The sequence below is a fragment of the Ambystoma mexicanum genome, chromosome 1p (genome assembly GCF_040938575.1).
Source record: "Ambystoma mexicanum isolate Mex_15411 chromosome 1p, UKY_AmexF1_1, whole genome shotgun sequence".
In the NCBI taxonomy this organism is placed as follows: domain Eukaryota; kingdom Metazoa; phylum Chordata; class Amphibia; order Caudata; family Ambystomatidae; genus Ambystoma; species Ambystoma mexicanum.
In genome coordinates, this window is record NC_090921.1 from 12,452,552 (window position 1) to 12,469,449 (window position 16,898).

Here is a 16,898-nt window from a genome sequence, read left to right on the forward strand (position 1 = left end):
AATCCAAGTTCATGCTTTGCTTTGATTTTGAATTAATGGCCAAACCAGCCAATCCCTAAAAAAATAAAGGTCTCAGAGGCTCTCGTTTCAGTACCAGCAGGGTAGCGTGGCCGAGCGGTCTAAGGCGCTGGATTTAGGCTCCAGTCTCTTTGGAGGCGTGGGTTCGAATCCCACCGCTGCTAATAGCTGTTTCTTTTTTATCTTCATGCCACGTGTACAGACAGGACAATTGGGAGCCAGGGAATGGCATGTGTTTATGAATTCTTGCTTTTCTGAACACCCAGACTGAAAGCACACATCTGACTCGTGTGCGTTTTCACCAAAAAAGGGTAAAGCATAAATCACTGTTCACTGAAAACGGACATGCGTTCACGATCCTGTCAATAAACACGTGCTTGGCAGGGCCACAAATCTGCCGACACGATGCCCTAATGAATGCACATCTCTTTGCCTTGGTAGTTGCTCCTTTTTGCAGCGCCTTTTCCTGCTGCATCACAAAAACTCAGTTCAAGACACTTGGCTCCATCCAGTGGAGCTCCTATGCCCAGCTTAGAAACCCCCAGGCACGAGATTGCAAGGTCCCTGGTAATTCTCCCACTCCTGGACACGTCGGAACCAAGTTTCGTATGCACTAGCAGCGAGAACAAAATCCCACATGTGAGGACAATAGGCGTCTTTCATTTAGGGCTAGTGTTAGGCTAAGAGTTTGCAGTAGCTCCTTGGGTCGAGTTAGGGGTCGAATGAGACAAAGCTAAGATTTGCGTTACGGCTGGGGTTGGTCCAGTAAGGATCCCACACACCATGGACCATCGGCGGAGGCCCCGGGTAGGCTTACACTGCGGGCTAATGGTGGACTTCTTTAAAAACGTGAGCACTAAATGGGGCGGGATGTTGACTGAAAGAATGCAGCTAGCTACAGAAATATGCAGAAATAAAGAAAAACACATCTCATTGCATGCCTTTAAAGAGCTTACTCTCCCTACCGGCAATGTTCCTGAACCTTCGCTTCCCAAACATTTTTAGAATCAAAAAAAACCTAGAAAAGATCTGACCTCCCTCACCGGGAATTGAACTCAAGACTGCTGGATGGAGGGGTGCTGACATTGACCACTAGGCTACCAGACTGCTGTTGAACAGAGCACTCCCGAAACGTGACATTTCAATTTCAGGCTGACAAGTGTGCTTTATTGTTCAGTTCGGGCTTTGCACAGCCAGTGCTAGAATTCAATCCAAGTTCATGCTTTGCTTTGATTTTGAATTAATGGCCAAACCAGCCAATCCCTAAAAAAATACAGGTCTCAGAGGCTCTCGTTTCAGTACCAGCAGGGTAGCGTGGCCGAGCGGTCTAAGGCGCTGGATTTAGGCTCCAGTCTCTTTGGAGGCGTGGGTTCGAATCCCACCGCTGCCAATAGCTGTTTCTTTTTTATCTTCATGCCACGTGTACAGACAGGACAATTGGGAGCCAGGGAATGGCATGTGTTTATGAATTCTTGCTTTTCTGAACACCCAGACTGAAAGCACACATCTGACTCGTGTGCGTTTTCACCAAAAAAGGGTAAAGCATAAATCACTGTTCACTGAAAACGGACATGCGTTCACGATCCTGTCAATAAACACGTGCTTGGCAGGGCCACAAATCTGCCGACACGATGCCCTAATGAATGCACATCTCTTTGCCTTGGTAGTTGCTCCTTTTTGCAGCGCCTTTTCCTGCTGCATCACAAAAACTCAGTTCAAGACACTTGGCTCCATCCAGTGGAGCTCCTATGCCCAGCTTAGAAACCCCCAGGCACGAGATTGCAAGGTCCCTGGTAATTCTCCCACTCCTGGACACGTCGGAACCAAGTTTCGTATGCACTAGCAGCGAGAACAAAATCCCACATGTGAGGACAATAGGCGTCTTTCATTTAGGGCTAGTGTTAGGCTAAGAGTTTGCAGTAGCTCCTTGGGTCGAGTTAGGGGTCGAATGAGACAAAGCTAAATTTGCGTTACGGCTGGGGTTGGTCCAGTAAGGATCCCACACACCATGGACCATCGGCGGAGGCCCCGGGTAGGCTTACACTGCGGGCTAATGGTGGACTTCTTTAAAAACGTGAGCACTAAATGGGGCGGGATGTTGACTGAAAGAATGCAGCTAGCTACAGAAATATGCAGAAATAAAGAAAAACACATCTCATTGCATGCCTTTAAAGAGCTTACTCTCCCTACCGGCAATGTTCCTGAACCTTCGCTTCCCAAACATTTTTAGAACCAAAAAAAACCTAGAAAAGATCTGACCTCCCTCACCGGGAATTGAACTCAAGACTGCTGGATGGAGGGGTGCTGACATTGACCACTAGGCTACCAGACTGCTGTTGAACAGAGCACTCCCGAAAGGTGACATTTCAATTTCAGGCTGACAAGTGTGCTTTATTGTTCAGTTCGGGCTTTGCACAGCCAGTGCTAGAATTCAATCCAAGTTCATGCTTTGCTTTGATTTTGAATTAATGGCCAAACCAGCCAATCCCTAAAAAAATACAGGTCTCAGAGGCTCTCGTTTCAGTACCAGCAGGGTAGCGTGGCCGAGCGGTCTAAGGCGCTGGATTTAGGCTCCAGTCTCTTTGGAGGCGTGGGTTCGAATCCCACCGCTGCCAATAGCTGTTTCTTTTTTATCTTCATGCCACGTGTACAGACAGGACAATTGGGAGCCAGGGAATGGCATGTGTTTATGAATTCTTGCTTTTCTGAACACCCAGACTGAAAGCACACATCTGACTCGTGTGCGTTTTCACCAAAAAAGGGTAAAGCATAAATCACTGTTCACTGAAAACGGACATGCGTTCACGATCCTGTCAATAAACACGTGCTTGGCAGGGCCACAAATCTGCCGACACGATGCCCTAATGAATGCACATCTCTTTGCCTTGGTAGTTGCTCCTTTTTGCAGCGCCTTTTCCTGCTGCATCACAAAAACTCAGTTCAAGACACTTGGCTCCATCCAGTGGAGCTCCTATGCCCAGCTTAGAAACCCCCAGGCACGAGATTGCAAGGTCCCTGGTAATTCTCCCACTCCTGGACACGTCGGAACCAAGTTTCGTATGCACTAGCAGCGAGAACAAAATCCCACATGTGAGGACAATAGGCGTCTTTCATTTAGGGCTAGTGTTAGGCTAAGAGTTTGCAGTAGCTCCTTGGGTCGAGTTAGGGGTCGAATGAGACAAAGCTAAGATTTGCGTTACGGCTGGGGTTGGTCCAGTAAGGATCCCACACACCATGGACCATCGGCGGAGGCCCCGGGTAGGCTTACACTGCGGGCTAATGGTGGACTTCTTTAAAAACGTGAGCACTAAATGGGGCGGGATGTTGACTGAAAGAATGCAGCTAGCTACAGAAATATGCAGAAATAAAGAAAAACACATCTCATTGCATGCCTTTAAAGAGCTTACTCTCCCTACCGGCAATGTTCCTGAACCTTCGCTTCCCAAACATTTTTAGAACCAAAAAAAACCTAGAAAAGATCTGACCTCCCTCACCGGGAATTGAACTCAAGACTGCTGGATGGAGGGGTGCTGACATTGACCACTAGGCTACCAGACTGCTGTTGAACAGAGCACTCCCGAAAGGTGACATTTCAATTTCAGGCTGACAAGTGTGCTTTATTGTTCAGTTCGGGCTTTGCACAGCCAGTGCTAGAATTCAATCCAAGTTCATGCTTTGCTTTGATTTTGAATTAATGGCCAAACCAGCCAATCCCTAAAAAAATACAGGTCTCAGAGGCTCTCGTTTCAGTACCAGCAGGGTAGCGTGGCCGAGCGGTCTAAGGCGCTGGATTTAGGCTCCAGTCTCTTTGGAGGCGTGGGTTCGAATCCCACCGCTGCCAATAGCTGTTTCTTTTTTATCTTCATGCCACGTGTACAGACAGGACAATTGGGAGCCAGGGAATGGCATGTGTTTATGAATTCTTGCTTTTCTGAACACCCAGACTGAAAGCACACATCTGACTCGTGTGCGTTTTCACCAAAAAAGGGTAAAGCATAAATCACTGTTCACTGAAAACGGACATGCGTTCACGATCCTGTCAATAAACACGTGCTTGGCAGGGCCACAAATCTGCCGACACGATGCCCTAATGAATGCACATCTCTTTGCCTTGGTAGTTGCTCCTTTTTGCAGCGCCTTTTCCTGCTGCATCACAAAAACTCAGTTCAAGACACTTGGCTCCATCCAGTGGAGCTCCTATGCCCAGCTTAGAAACCCCCAGGCACGAGATTGCAAGGTCCCTGGTAATTCTCCCACTCCTGGACACGTCGGAACCAAGTTTCGTATGCACTAGCAGCGAGAACAAAATCCCACATGTGAGGACAATAGGCGTCTTTCATTTAGGGCTAGTGTTAGGCTAAGAGTTTGCAGTAGCTCCTTGGGTCGAGTTAGGGGTCGAATGAGACAAAGCTAAGATTTGCGTTACGGCTGGGGTTGGTCCAGTAAGGATCCCACACACCATGGACCATCGGCGGAGGCCCCGGGTAGGCTTACACTGCGGGCTAATGGTGGACTTCTTTAAAAACGTGAGCACTAAATGGGGCGGGATGTTGACTGAAAGAATGCAGCTAGCTACAGAAATATGCAGAAATAAAGAAAAACACATCTCATTGCATGCCTTTAAAGAGCTTACTCTCCCTACCGGCAATGTTCCTGAACCTTCGCTTCCCAAACATTTTTAGAACCAAAAAAAACCTAGAAAAGATCTGACCTCCCTCACCGGGAATTGAACTCAAGACTGCTGGATGGAGGGGTGCTGACATTGACCACTAGGCTACCAGACTGCTGTTGAACAGAGCACTCCCGAAAGGTGACATTTCAATTTCAGGCTGACAAGTGTGCTTTATTGTTCAGTTCGGGCTTTGCACAGCCAGTGCTAGAATTCAATCCAAGTTCATGCTTTGCTTTGATTTTGAATTAATGGCCAAACCAGCCAATCCCTAAAAAAATACAGGTCTCAGAGGCTCTCGTTTCAGTACCAGCAGGGTAGCGTGGCCGAGCGGTCTAAGGCGCTGGATTTAGGCTCCAGTCTCTTTGGAGGCGTGGGTTCGAATCCCACCGCTGCCAATAGCTGTTTCTTTTTTATCTTCATGCCACGTGTACAGACAGGACAATTGGGAGCCAGGGAATGGCATGTGTTTATGAATTCTTGCTTTTCTGAACACCCAGACTGAAAGCACACATCTGACTCGTGTGCGTTTTCACCAAAAAAGGGTAAAGCATAAATCACTGTTCACTGAAAACGGACATGCGTTCACGATCCTGTCAATAAACACGTGCTTGGCAGGGCCACAAATCTGCCGACACGATGCCCTAATGAATGCACATCTCTTTGCCTTGGTAGTTGCTCCTTTTTGCAGCGCCTTTTCCTGCTGCATCACAAAAACTCAGTTCAAGACACTTGGCTCCATCCAGTGGAGCTCCTATGCCCAGCTTAGAAACCCCCAGGCACGAGATTGCAAGGTCCCTGGTAATTCTCCCACTCCTGGACACGTCGGAACCAAGTTTCGTATGCACTAGCAGCGAGAACAAAATCCCACATGTGAGGACAATAGGCGTCTTTCATTTAGGGCTAGTGTTAGGCTAAGAGTTTGCAGTAGCTCCTTGGGTCGAGTTAGGGGTCGAATGAGACAAAGCTAAGATTTGCGTTACGGCTGGGGTTGGTCCAGTAAGGATCCCACACACCATGGACCATCGGCGGAGGCCCCGGGTAGGCTTACACTGCGGGCTAATGGTGGACTTCTTTAAAAACGTGAGCACTAAATGGGGCGGGATGTTGACTGAAAGAATGCAGCTAGCTACAGAAATATGCAGAAATAAAGAAAAACACATCTCATTGCATGCCTTTAAAGAGCTTACTCTCCCTACCGGCAATGTTCCTGAACCTTCGCTTCCCAAACATTTTTAGAACCAAAAAAAACCTAGAAAAGATCTGACCTCCCTCACCGGGAATTGAACTCAAGACTGCTGGATGGAGGGGTGCTGACATTGACCACTAGGCTACCAGACTGCTGTTGAACAGAGCACTCCCGAAAGGTGACATTTCAATTTCAGGCTGACAAGTGTGCTTTATTGTTCAGTTCGGGCTTTGCACAGCCAGTGCTAGAATTCAATCCAAGTTCATGCTTTGCTTTGATTTTGAATTAATGGCCAAACCAGCCAATCCCTAAAAAAATACAGGTCTCAGAGGCTCTCGTTTCAGTACCAGCAGGGTAGCGTGGCCGAGCGGTCTAAGGCGCTGGATTTAGGCTCCAGTCTCTTTGGAGGCGTGGGTTCGAATCCCACCGCTGCCAATAGCTGTTTCTTTTTTATCTTCATGCCACGTGTACAGACAGGACAATTGGGAGCCAGGGAATGGCATGTGTTTATGAATTCTTGCTTTTCTGAACACCCAGACTGAAAGCACACATCTGACTCGTGTGCGTTTTCACCAAAAAAGGGTAAAGCATAAATCACTGTTCACTGAAAACGGACATGCGTTCACGATCCTGTCAATAAACACGTGCTTGGCAGGGCCACAAATCTGCCGACACGATGCCCTAATGAATGCACATCTCTTTGCCTTGGTAGTTGCTCCTTTTTGCAGCGCCTTTTCCTGCTGCATCACAAAAACTCAGTTCAAGACACTTGGCTCCATCCAGTGGAGCTCCTATGCCCAGCTTAGAAACCCCCAGGCACGAGATTGCAAGGTCCCTGGTAATTCTCCCACTCCTGGACACGTCGGAACCAAGTTTCGTATGCACTAGCAGCGAGAACAAAATCCCACATGTGAGGACAATAGGCGTCTTTCATTTAGGGCTAGTGTTAGGCTAAGAGTTTGCAGTAGCTCCTTGGGTCGAGTTAGGGGTCGAATGAGACAAAGCTAAGATTTGCGTTACGGCTGGGGTTGGTCCAGTAAGGATCCCACACACCATGGACCATCGGCGGAGGCCCCGGGTAGGCTTACACTGCGGGCTAATGGTGGACTTCTTTAAAAACGTGAGCACTAAATGGGGCGGGATGTTGACTGAAAGAATGCAGCTAGCTACAGAAATATGCAGAAATAAAGAAAAACACATCTCATTGCATGCCTTTAAAGAGCTTACTCTCCCTACCGGCAATGTTCCTGAACCTTCGCTTCCCAAACATTTTTAGAACCAAAAAAAACCTAGAAAAGATCTGACCTCCCTCACCGGGAATTGAACTCAAGACTGCTGGATGGAGGGGTGCTGACATTGACCACTAGGCTACCAGACTGCTGTTGAACAGAGCACTCCCGAAAGGTGACATTTCAATTTCAGGCTGACAAGTGTGCTTTATTGTTCAGTTCGGGCTTTGCACAGCCAGTGCTAGAATTCAATCCAAGTTCATGCTTTGCTTTGATTTTGAATTAATGGCCAAACCAGCCAATCCCTAAAAAAATACAGGTCTCAGAGGCTCTCGTTTCAGTACCAGCAGGGTAGCGTGGCCGAGCGGTCTAAGGCGCTGGATTTAGGCTCCAGTCTCTTTGGAGGCGTGGGTTCGAATCCCACCGCTGCCAATAGCTGTTTCTTTTTTATCTTCATGCCACGTGTACAGACAGGACAATTGGGAGCCAGGGAATGGCATGTGTTTATGAATTCTTGCTTTTCTGAACACCCAGACTGAAAGCACACATCTGACTCGTGTGCGTTTTCACCAAAAAAGGGTAAAGCATAAATCATTGTTCACTGAAAACGGACATGCGTTCACGATCCTGTCAATAAACACGTGCTTGGCAGGGCCACAAATCTGCCGACACGATGCCCTAATGAATGCACATCTCTTTGCCTTGGTAGTTGCTCCTTTTTGCAGCGCCTTTTCCTGCTGCATCACAAAAACTCAGTTCAAGACACTTGGCTCCATCCAGTGGAGCTCCTATGCCCAGCTTAGAAACCCCCAGGCACGAGATTGCAAGGTCCCTGGTAATTCTCCCACTCCTGGACACGTCGGAACCAAGTTTCGTATGCACTAGCAGCGAGAACAAAATCCCACATGTGAGGACAATAGGCGTCTTTCATTTAGGGCTAGTGTTAGGCTAAGAGTTTGCAGTAGCTCCTTGGGTCGAGTTAGGGGTCGAATGAGACAAAGCTAAGATTTGCGTTACGGCTGGGGTTGGTCCAGTAAGGATCCCACACACCATGGACCATCGGCGGAGGCCCCGGGTAGGCTTACACTGCGGGCTAATGGTGGACTTCTTTAAAAACGTGAGCACTAAATGGGGCGGGATGTTGACTGAAAGAATGCAGCTAGCTACAGAAATATGCAGAAATAAAGAAAAACACATCTCATTGCATGCCTTTAAAGAGCTTACTCTCCCTACCGGCAATGTTCCTGAACCTTCGCTTCCCAAACATTTTTAGAACCAAAAAAAACCTAGAAAAGATCTGACCTCCCTCACCGGGAATTGAACTCAAGACTGCTGGATGGAGGGGTGCTGACATTGACCACTAGGCTACCAGACTGCTGTTGAACAGAGCACTCCCGAAAGGTGACATTTCAATTTCAGGCTGACAAGTGTGCTTTATTGTTCAGTTCGGGCTTTGCACAGCCAGTGCTAGAATTCAATCCAAGTTCATGCTTTGCTTTGATTTTGAATTAATGGCCAAACCAGCCAATCCCTAAAAAAATACAGGTCTCAGAGGCTCTCGTTTCAGTACCAGCAGGGTAGCGTGGCCGAGCGGTCTAAGGCGCTGGATTTAGGCTCCAGTCTCTTTGGAGGCGTGGGTTCGAATCCCACCGCTGCCAATAGCTGTTTCTTTTTTATCTTCATGCCACGTGTACAGACAGGACAATTGGGAGCCAGGGAATGGCATGTGTTTATGAATTCTTGCTTTTCTGAACACCCAGACTGAAAGCACACATCTGACTCGTGTGCGTTTTCACCAAAAAAGGGTAAAGCATAAATCACTGTTCACTGAAAACGGACATGCGTTCACGATCCTGTCAATAAACACGTGCTTGGCAGGGCCACAAATCTGCCGACACGATGCCCTAATGAATGCACATCTCTTTGCCTTGGTAGTTGCTCCTTTTTGCAGCGCCTTTTCCTGCTGCATCACAAAAACTCAGTTCAAGACACTTGGCTCCATCCAGTGGAGCTCCTATGCCCAGCTTAGAAACCCCCAGGCACGAGATTGCAAGGTCCCTGGTAATTCTCCCACTCCTGGACACGTCGGAACCAAGTTTCGTATGCACTAGCAGCGAGAACAAAATCCCACATGTGAGGACAATAGGCGTCTTTCATTTAGGGCTAGTGTTAGGCTAAGAGTTTGCAGTAGCTCCTTGGGTCGAGTTAGGGGTCGAATGAGACAAAGCTAAGATTTGCGTTACGGCTGGGGTTGGTCCAGTAAGGATCCCACACACCATGGACCATCGGCGGAGGCCCCGGGTAGGCTTACACTGCGGGCTAATGGTGGACTTCTTTAAAAACGTGAGCACTAAATGGGGCGGGATGTTGACTGAAAGAATGCAGCTAGCTACAGAAATATGCAGAAATAAAGAAAAACACATCTCATTGCATGCCTTTAAAGAGCTTACTCTCCCTACCGGCAATGTTCCTGAACCTTCGCTTCCCAAACATTTTTAGAACCAAAAAAAACCTAGAAAAGATCTGACCTCCCTCACCGGGAATTGAACTCAGGACTGCTGGATGGAGGGGTGCTGACATTGACCACTAGGCTACCAGACTGCTGTCGAACAGAGCACTCCCGAAAGGTGACATTTCAATTTCAGGCTGACAAGTGTGCTTTATTGTTCAGTTCGGGCTTTGCACAGCCAGTGCTAGAATTCAATCCAAGTTCATGCTTTGCTTTGATTTTGAATTAATGGCCAAACCAGCCAATCCCTAAAAAAATACAGGTCTCAGAGGCTCTCGTTTCAGTACCAGCAGGGTAGCGTGGCCGAGCGGTCTAAGGCGCTGGATTTAGGCTCCAGTCTCTTTGGAGGCGTGGGTTCGAATCCCACCGCTGCCAATAGCTGTTTCTTTTTTATCTTCATGCCACGTGTACAGACAGGACAATTGGGAGCCAGGGAATGGCATGTGTTTATGAATTCTTGCTTTTCTGAACACCCAGACTGAAAGCACACATCTGACTCGTGTGCGTTTTCACCAAAAAAGGGTAAAGCATAAATCACTGTTCACTGAAAACCGACATGCGTTCACGATCCTGTCAATAAACACGTGCTTGGCAGGGCCACAAATCTGCCGACACGATGCCCTAATGAATGCACATCTCTTTGCCTTGGTAGTTGCTCCTTTTTGCAGAGCCTTTTCCTGCTGCATCACAAAAACTCAGTTCAAGACACTTGGCTCCATCCAGTGGAGCTCCTATGCCCAGCTTAGAAACCCCCAGGCACGAGATTGCAAGGTCCCTGGTAATTCTCCCACTCCTGGACACGTCGGAACCAAGTTTCGTATGCACTAGCAGCGAGAACAAAATCCCACATGTGAGGACAATAGGCGTCTTTCATTTAGGGCTAGTGTTAGGCTAAGAGTTTGCAGTAGCTCCTTGGGTCGAGTTAGGGGTCGAATGAGACAAAGCTAAGATTTGCGTTACGGCTGGGGTTGGTCCAGTAAGGATCCCACACACCATGGACCATCGGCGGAGGCCCCGGGTAGGCTTACACTGCGGGCTAATGGTGGACTTCTTTAAAAACGTGAGCACTAAATGGGGCGGGATGTTGACTGAAAGAATGCAGCTAGCTACAGAAATATGCAGAAATAAAGAAAAACACATCTCATTGCATGCCTTTAAAGAGCTTACTCTCCCTACCGGCAATGTTCCTGAACCTTCGCTTCCCAAACATTTTTAGAACCAAAAAAAACCTAGAAAAGATCTGACCTCCCTCACCGGGAATTGAACTCAAGACTGCTGGATGGAGGGGTGCTGACATTGACCACTAGGCTACCAGACTGCTGTCGAACAGAGCACTCCCGAAAGGTGACATTTCAATTTCAGGCTGACAAGTGTGCTTTATTGTTCAGTTCGGGCTTTGCACAGCCAGTGCTAGAATTCAATCCAAGTTCATGCTTTGCTTTGATTTTGAATTAATGGCCAAACCAGCCAATCCCTAAAAAAATACAGGTCTCAGAGGCTCTCGTTTCAGTACCAGCAGGGTAGCGTGGCCGAGCGGTCTAAGGCGCTGGATTTAGGCTCCAGTCTCTTTGGAGGCGTGGGTTCGAATCCCACCGCTGCCAATAGCTGTTTCTTTTTTATCTTCATGCCACGTGTACAGACAGGACAATTGGGAGCCAGGGAATGGCATGTGTTTATGAATTCTTGCTTTTCTGAACACCCAGACTGAAAGCACACATCTGACTCGTGTGCGTTTTCACCAAAAAAGGGTAAAGCATAAATCACTGTTCACTGAAAACGGACATGCGTTCACGATCCTGTCAATAAACACGTGCTTGGCAGGGCCACAAATCTGCCGACACGATGCCCTAATGAATGCACATCTCTTTGCCTTGGTAGTTGCTCCTTTTTGCAGCGCCTTTTCCTGCTGCATCACAAAAACTCAGTTCAAGACACTTGGCTCCATCCAGTGGAGCTCCTATGCCCAGCTTAGAAACCCCCAGGCACGAGATTGCAAGGTCCCTGGTAAATCTCCCACTCCTGGACACGTCGGAACCAAGTTTCGTATGCACTAGCAGCGAGAACAAAATCCCACATGTGAGGACAATAGGCGTCTTTCATTTAGGGCTAGTGTTAGGCTAAGAGTTTGCAGTAGCTCCTTGGGTCGAGTTAGGGGTCGAATGAGACAAAGCTAAGATTTGCGTTACGGCTGGGGTTGGTCCAGTAAGGATCCCACACACCATGGACCATCGGCGGAGGCCCCGGGTAGGCTTACACTGCGGGCTAATGGTGGACTTCTTTAAAAACGTGAGCACTAAATGGGGCGGGATGTTGACTGAAAGAATGCAGCTAGCTACAGAAATATGCAGAAATAAAGAAAAACACATCTCATTGCATGCCTTTAAAGAGCTTACTCTCCCTACCGGCAATGTTCCTGAACCTTCGCTTCCCAAACATTTTTAGAACCAAAAAAAACCTAGAAAAGATCTGACCTCCCTCACCGGGAATTGAACTCAAGACTGCTGGATGGAGGGGTGCTGACATTGACCACTAGGCTACCAGACTGCTGTTGAACAGAGCACTCCCGAAAGGTGACATTTCAATTTCAGGCTGACAAGTGTGCTTTATTGTTCAGTTCGGGCTTTGCACAGCCAGTGCTAGAATTCAATCCAAGTTCATGCTTTGCTTTGATTTTGAATTAATGGCCAAACCAGCCAATCCCTAAAAAAATACAGGTCTCAGAGGCTCTCGTTTCAGTACCAGCAGGGTAGCGTGGCCGAGCGGTCTAAGGCGCTGGATTTAGGCTCCAGTCTCTTTGGAGGCGTGGGTTCGAATCCCACCGCTGCCAATAGCTGTTTCTTTTTTATCTTCATGCCACGTGTACAGACAGGACAATTGGGAGCCAGGGAATGGCATGTGTTTATGAATTCTTGCTTTTCTGAACACCCAGACTGAAAGCACACATCTGACTCGTGTGCGTTTTCACCAAAAAAGGGTAAAGCATAAATCACTGTTCACTGAAAACGGACATGCGTTCACGATCCTGTCAATAAACACGTGCTTGGCAGGGCCACAAATCTGCCGACACGATGCCCTAATGAATGCACATCTCTTTGCCTTGGTAGTTGCTCCTTTTTGCAGCGCCTTTTCCTGCTGCATCACAAAAACTCAGTTCAAGACACTTGGCTCCATCCAGTGGAGCTCCTATGCCCAGCTTAGAAACCCCCAGGCACGAGATTGCAAGGTCCCTGGTAATTCTCCCACTCCTGGACACGTCGGAACCAAGTTTCGTATGCACTAGCAGCGAGAACAAAATCCCACATGTGAGGACAATAGGCGTCTTTCATTTAGGGCTAGTGTTAGGCTAAGAGTTTGCAGTAGCTCCTTGGGTCGAGTTAGGGGTCGAATGAGACAAAGCTAAGATTTGCGTTACGGCTGGGGTTGGTCCAGTAAGGATCCCACACACCATGGACCATCGGCGGAGGCCCCGGGTAGGCTTACACTGCGGGCTAATGGTGGACTTCTTTAAAAACGTGAGCACTAAATGGGGCGGGATGTTGACTGAAAGAATGCAGCTAGCTACAGAAATATGCAGAAATAAAGAAAAACACATCTCATTGCATGCCTTTAAAGAGCTTACTCTCCCTACCGGCAATGTTCCTGAACCTTCGCTTCCCAAACATTTTTAGAACCAAAAAAAACCTAGAAAAGATCTGACCTCCCTCACCGGGAATTGAACTCAAGACTGCTGGATGGAGGGGTGCTGACATTGACCACTAGGCTACCAGACTGCTGTCGAACAGAGCACTCCCGAAAGGTGACATTTCAATTTCAGGCTGACAAGTGTGCTTTATTGTTCAGTTCGGGCTTTGCACAGCCAGTGCTAGAATTCAATCCAAGTTCATGCTTTGCTTTGATTTTGAATTAATGGCCAAACCAGCCAATCCCTAAAAAAATACAGGTCTCAGAGGCTCTCGTTTCAGTACCAGCAGGGTAGCGTGGCCGAGCGGTCTAAGGCGCTGGATTTAGGCTCCAGTCTCTTTGGAGGCGTGGGTTCGAATCCCACCGCTGCCAATAGCTGTTTCTTTTTTATCTTCATGCCACGTGTACAGACAGGACAATTGGGAGCCAGGGAATGGCATGTGTTTATGAATTCTTGCTTTTCTGAACACCCAGACTGAAAGCACACATCTGACTCGTGTGCGTTTTCACCAAAAAAGGGTAAAGCATAAATCACTGTTCACTGAAAACGGACATGCGTTCACGATCCTGTCAATAAACACGTGCTTGGCAGGGCCACAAATCTGCCGACACGATGCCCTAATGAATGCACATCTCTTTGCCTTGGTAGTTGCTCCTTTTTGCAGCGCCTTTTCCTGCTGCATCACAAAAACTCAGTTCAAGACACTTGGCTCCATCCAGTGGAGCTCCTATGCCCAGCTTAGAAACCCCCAGGCACGAGATTGCAAGGTCCCTGGTAATTCTCCCACTCCTGGACACGTCGGAACCAAGTTTCGTATGCACTAGCAGCGAGAACAAAATCCCACATGTGAGGACAATAGGCGTCTTTCATTTAGGGCTAGTGTTAGGCTAAGAGTTTGCAGTAGCTCCTTGGGTCGAGTTAGGGGTCGAATGAGACAAAGCTAAGATTTGCGTTACGGCTGGGGTTGGTCCAGTAAGGATCCCACACACCATGGACCATCGGCGGAGGCCCCGGGTAGGCTTACACTGCGGGCTAATGGTGGACTTCTTTAAAAACGTGAGCACTAAATGGGGCGGGATGTTGACTGAAAGAATGCAGCTAGCTACAGAAATATGCAGAAATAAAGAAAAACACATCTCATTGCATGCCTTTAAAGAGCTTACTCTCCCTACCGGCAATGTTCCTGAACCTTCGCTTCCCAAACATTTTTAGAACCAAAAAAAACCTAGAAAAGATCTGACCTCCCTCACCGGGAATTGAACTCAAGACTGCTGGATGGAGGGGTGCTGACATTGACCACTAGGCTACCAGACTGCTGTTGAACAGAGCACTCCCGAAAGGTGACATTTCAATTTCAGGCTGACAAGTGTGCTTTATTGTTCAGTTCGGGCTTTGCAGAGCCAGTGCTAGAATTCAATCCAAGTTCATGCTTTGCTTTGATTTTGAATTAATGGCCAAACCAGCCAATCCCTAAAAAAATACAGGTCTCAGAGGCTCTCGTTTCAGTACCAGCAGGGTAGCGTGGCCGAGCGGTCTAAGGCGCTGGATTTAGGCTCCAGTCTCTTTGGAGGCGTGGGTTCGAATCCCACCGCTGCCAATAGCTGTTTCTTTTTTATCTTCATGCCACGTGTACAGACAGGACAATTGGGAGCCAGGGAATGGCATGTGTTTATGAATTCTTGCTTTTCTGAACACCCAGACTGAAAGCACACATCTGACTCGTGTGCGTTTTCACCAAAAAAGGGTAAAGCATAAATCACTGTTCACTGAAAACGGACATGCGTTCACGATCCTGTCAATAAACACGTGCTTGGCAGGGCCACAAATCTGCCGACACGATGCCCTAATGAATGCACATCTCTTTGCCTTGGTAGTTGCTCCTTTTTGCAGCGCCTTTTCCTGCTGCATCACAAAAACTCAGTTCAAGACACTTGGCTCCATCCAGTGGAGCTCCTATGCCCAGCTTAGAAACCCCCAGGCACGAGATTGCAAGGTCCCTGGTAATTCTCCCACTCCTGGACACGTCGGAACCAAGTTTCGTATGCACTAGCAGCGAGAACAAAATCCCACATGTGAGGACAATAGGCGTCTTTCATTTAGGGCTAGTGTTAGGCTAAGAGTTTGCAGTAGCTCCTTGGGTCGAGTTAGGGGTCGAATGAGACAAAGCTAAGATTTGCGTTACGGCTGGGGTTGGTCCAGTAAGGATCCCACACACCATGGACCATCGGCGGAGGCCCCGGGTAGGCTTACACTGCGGGCTAATGGTGGACTTCTTTAAAAACGTGAGCACTAAATGGGGCGGGATGTTGACTGAAAGAATGCAGCTAGCTACAGAAATATGCAGAAATAAAGAAAAACACATCTCATTGCATGCCTTTAAAGAGCTTACTCTCCCTACCGGCAATGTTCCTGAACCTTCGCTTCCCAAACATTTTTAGAACCAAAAAAAACCTAGAAAAGATCTGACCTCCCTCACCGGGAATTGAACTCAGGACTGCTGGATGGAGGGGTGCTGACATTGACCACTAGGCTACCAGACTGCTGTCGAACAGAGCACTCCCGAAAGGTGACATTTCAATTTCAGGCTGACAAGTGTGCTTTATTGTTCAGTTCGGGCTTTGCACAGCCAGTGCTAGAATTCAATCCAAGTTCATGCTTTGCTTTGATTTTGAATTAATGGCCAAACCAGCCAATCCCTAAAAAAATACAGGTCTCAGAGGCTCTCGTTTCAGTACCAGCAGGGTAGCGTGGCCGAGCGGTCTAAGGCGCTGGATTTAGGCTCCAGTCTCTTTGGAGGCGTGGGTTCGAATCCCACCGCTGCCAATAGCTGTTTCTTTTTTATCTTCATGCCACGTGTACAGACAGGACAATTGGGAGCCAGGGAATGGCATGTGTTTATGAATTCTTGCTTTTCTGAACACCCAGACTGAAAGCACACATCTGACTCGTGTGCGTTTTCACCAAAAAAGGGTAAAGCATAAATCACTGTTCACTGAAAACGGACATGCGTTCACGATCCTGTCAATAAACACGTGCTTGGCAGGGCCACAAATCTGCCGACACGATGCCCTAATGAATGCACATCTCTTTGCCTTGGTAGTTGCTCCTTTTTGCAGAGCCTTTTCCTGCTGCATCACAAAAACTCAGTTCAAGACACTTGGCTCCATCCAGTGGAGCTCCTATGCCCAGCTTAGAAACCCCCAGGCACGAGATTGCAAGGTCCCTGGTAATTCTCCCACTCCTGGACACGTCGGAACCAAGTTTCGTATGCACTAGCAGCGAGAACAAAATCCCACATGTGAGGACAATAGGCGTCTTTCATTTAGGGCTAGTGTTAGGCTAAGAGTTTGCATTAGCTCCTTGGGTCGAGTTAGGGGTCGAATGAGACAAAGCTAAGATTTGCGTTACGGCTGGGGTTGGTCCAGTAAGGATCCCACACACCATGGACCATCGGCGGAGGCCCCGGGTAGGCTTACACTGCGGGCTAATGGTGGACTTCTTTAAAAACGTGAGCACTAAATGGGGCGGGATGTTGACTGAAAGAATGCAGCTAGCTACAGAAATATGCAGAAATAAAGAAAAACACATCTCATTGCATGCCT

General features: G+C 48.0%; 14 non-coding genes across 14 annotated transcripts; all 14 read left to right on the forward strand.

Moving 5' to 3' along the window:
- The first annotated feature begins 100 nt into the window (after nucleotides 1–100).
- TRNAL-UAG (transfer RNA leucine (anticodon UAG)) lies at nucleotides 101–182 on the forward strand. The gene has a single exon. It is a non-coding gene; the product is annotated as a tRNA-Leu (tRNA).
- Nucleotides 183–1,326: 1,144 nt separating this feature from the next.
- On the forward strand, nucleotides 1,327–1,408 carry TRNAL-UAG (transfer RNA leucine (anticodon UAG)). Its single transcript has one exon. It is a non-coding gene; the product is annotated as a tRNA-Leu (tRNA).
- A 1,143-nt stretch (nucleotides 1,409–2,551) lies between these two features.
- On the forward strand, nucleotides 2,552–2,633 carry TRNAL-UAG (transfer RNA leucine (anticodon UAG)). Its single transcript has one exon. It is a non-coding gene; the product is annotated as a tRNA-Leu (tRNA).
- A 1,144-nt stretch (nucleotides 2,634–3,777) lies between these two features.
- Nucleotides 3,778–3,859, forward strand: TRNAL-UAG (transfer RNA leucine (anticodon UAG)). Its single transcript has one exon. It is a non-coding gene; the product is annotated as a tRNA-Leu (tRNA).
- A 1,144-nt stretch (nucleotides 3,860–5,003) lies between these two features.
- Nucleotides 5,004–5,085, forward strand: TRNAL-UAG (transfer RNA leucine (anticodon UAG)). Its single transcript has one exon. It is a non-coding gene; the product is annotated as a tRNA-Leu (tRNA).
- A 1,144-nt stretch (nucleotides 5,086–6,229) lies between these two features.
- TRNAL-UAG (transfer RNA leucine (anticodon UAG)) lies at nucleotides 6,230–6,311 on the forward strand. Its single transcript has one exon. It is a non-coding gene; the product is annotated as a tRNA-Leu (tRNA).
- Nucleotides 6,312–7,455: 1,144 nt separating this feature from the next.
- On the forward strand, nucleotides 7,456–7,537 carry TRNAL-UAG (transfer RNA leucine (anticodon UAG)). The gene has a single exon. It is a non-coding gene; the product is annotated as a tRNA-Leu (tRNA).
- Nucleotides 7,538–8,681: 1,144 nt separating this feature from the next.
- On the forward strand, nucleotides 8,682–8,763 carry TRNAL-UAG (transfer RNA leucine (anticodon UAG)). The gene has a single exon. It is a non-coding gene; the product is annotated as a tRNA-Leu (tRNA).
- A 1,144-nt stretch (nucleotides 8,764–9,907) lies between these two features.
- TRNAL-UAG (transfer RNA leucine (anticodon UAG)) lies at nucleotides 9,908–9,989 on the forward strand. The gene has a single exon. It is a non-coding gene; the product is annotated as a tRNA-Leu (tRNA).
- A 1,144-nt stretch (nucleotides 9,990–11,133) lies between these two features.
- On the forward strand, nucleotides 11,134–11,215 carry TRNAL-UAG (transfer RNA leucine (anticodon UAG)). The gene has a single exon. It is a non-coding gene; the product is annotated as a tRNA-Leu (tRNA).
- A 1,144-nt stretch (nucleotides 11,216–12,359) lies between these two features.
- On the forward strand, nucleotides 12,360–12,441 carry TRNAL-UAG (transfer RNA leucine (anticodon UAG)). The gene has a single exon. It is a non-coding gene; the product is annotated as a tRNA-Leu (tRNA).
- Nucleotides 12,442–13,585: 1,144 nt separating this feature from the next.
- Nucleotides 13,586–13,667, forward strand: TRNAL-UAG (transfer RNA leucine (anticodon UAG)). The gene has a single exon. It is a non-coding gene; the product is annotated as a tRNA-Leu (tRNA).
- Nucleotides 13,668–14,811: 1,144 nt separating this feature from the next.
- TRNAL-UAG (transfer RNA leucine (anticodon UAG)) lies at nucleotides 14,812–14,893 on the forward strand. The gene has a single exon. It is a non-coding gene; the product is annotated as a tRNA-Leu (tRNA).
- Nucleotides 14,894–16,037: 1,144 nt separating this feature from the next.
- Nucleotides 16,038–16,119, forward strand: TRNAL-UAG (transfer RNA leucine (anticodon UAG)). The gene has a single exon. It is a non-coding gene; the product is annotated as a tRNA-Leu (tRNA).
- The last annotated feature ends 779 nt before the right edge of the window (nucleotides 16,120–16,898 follow it).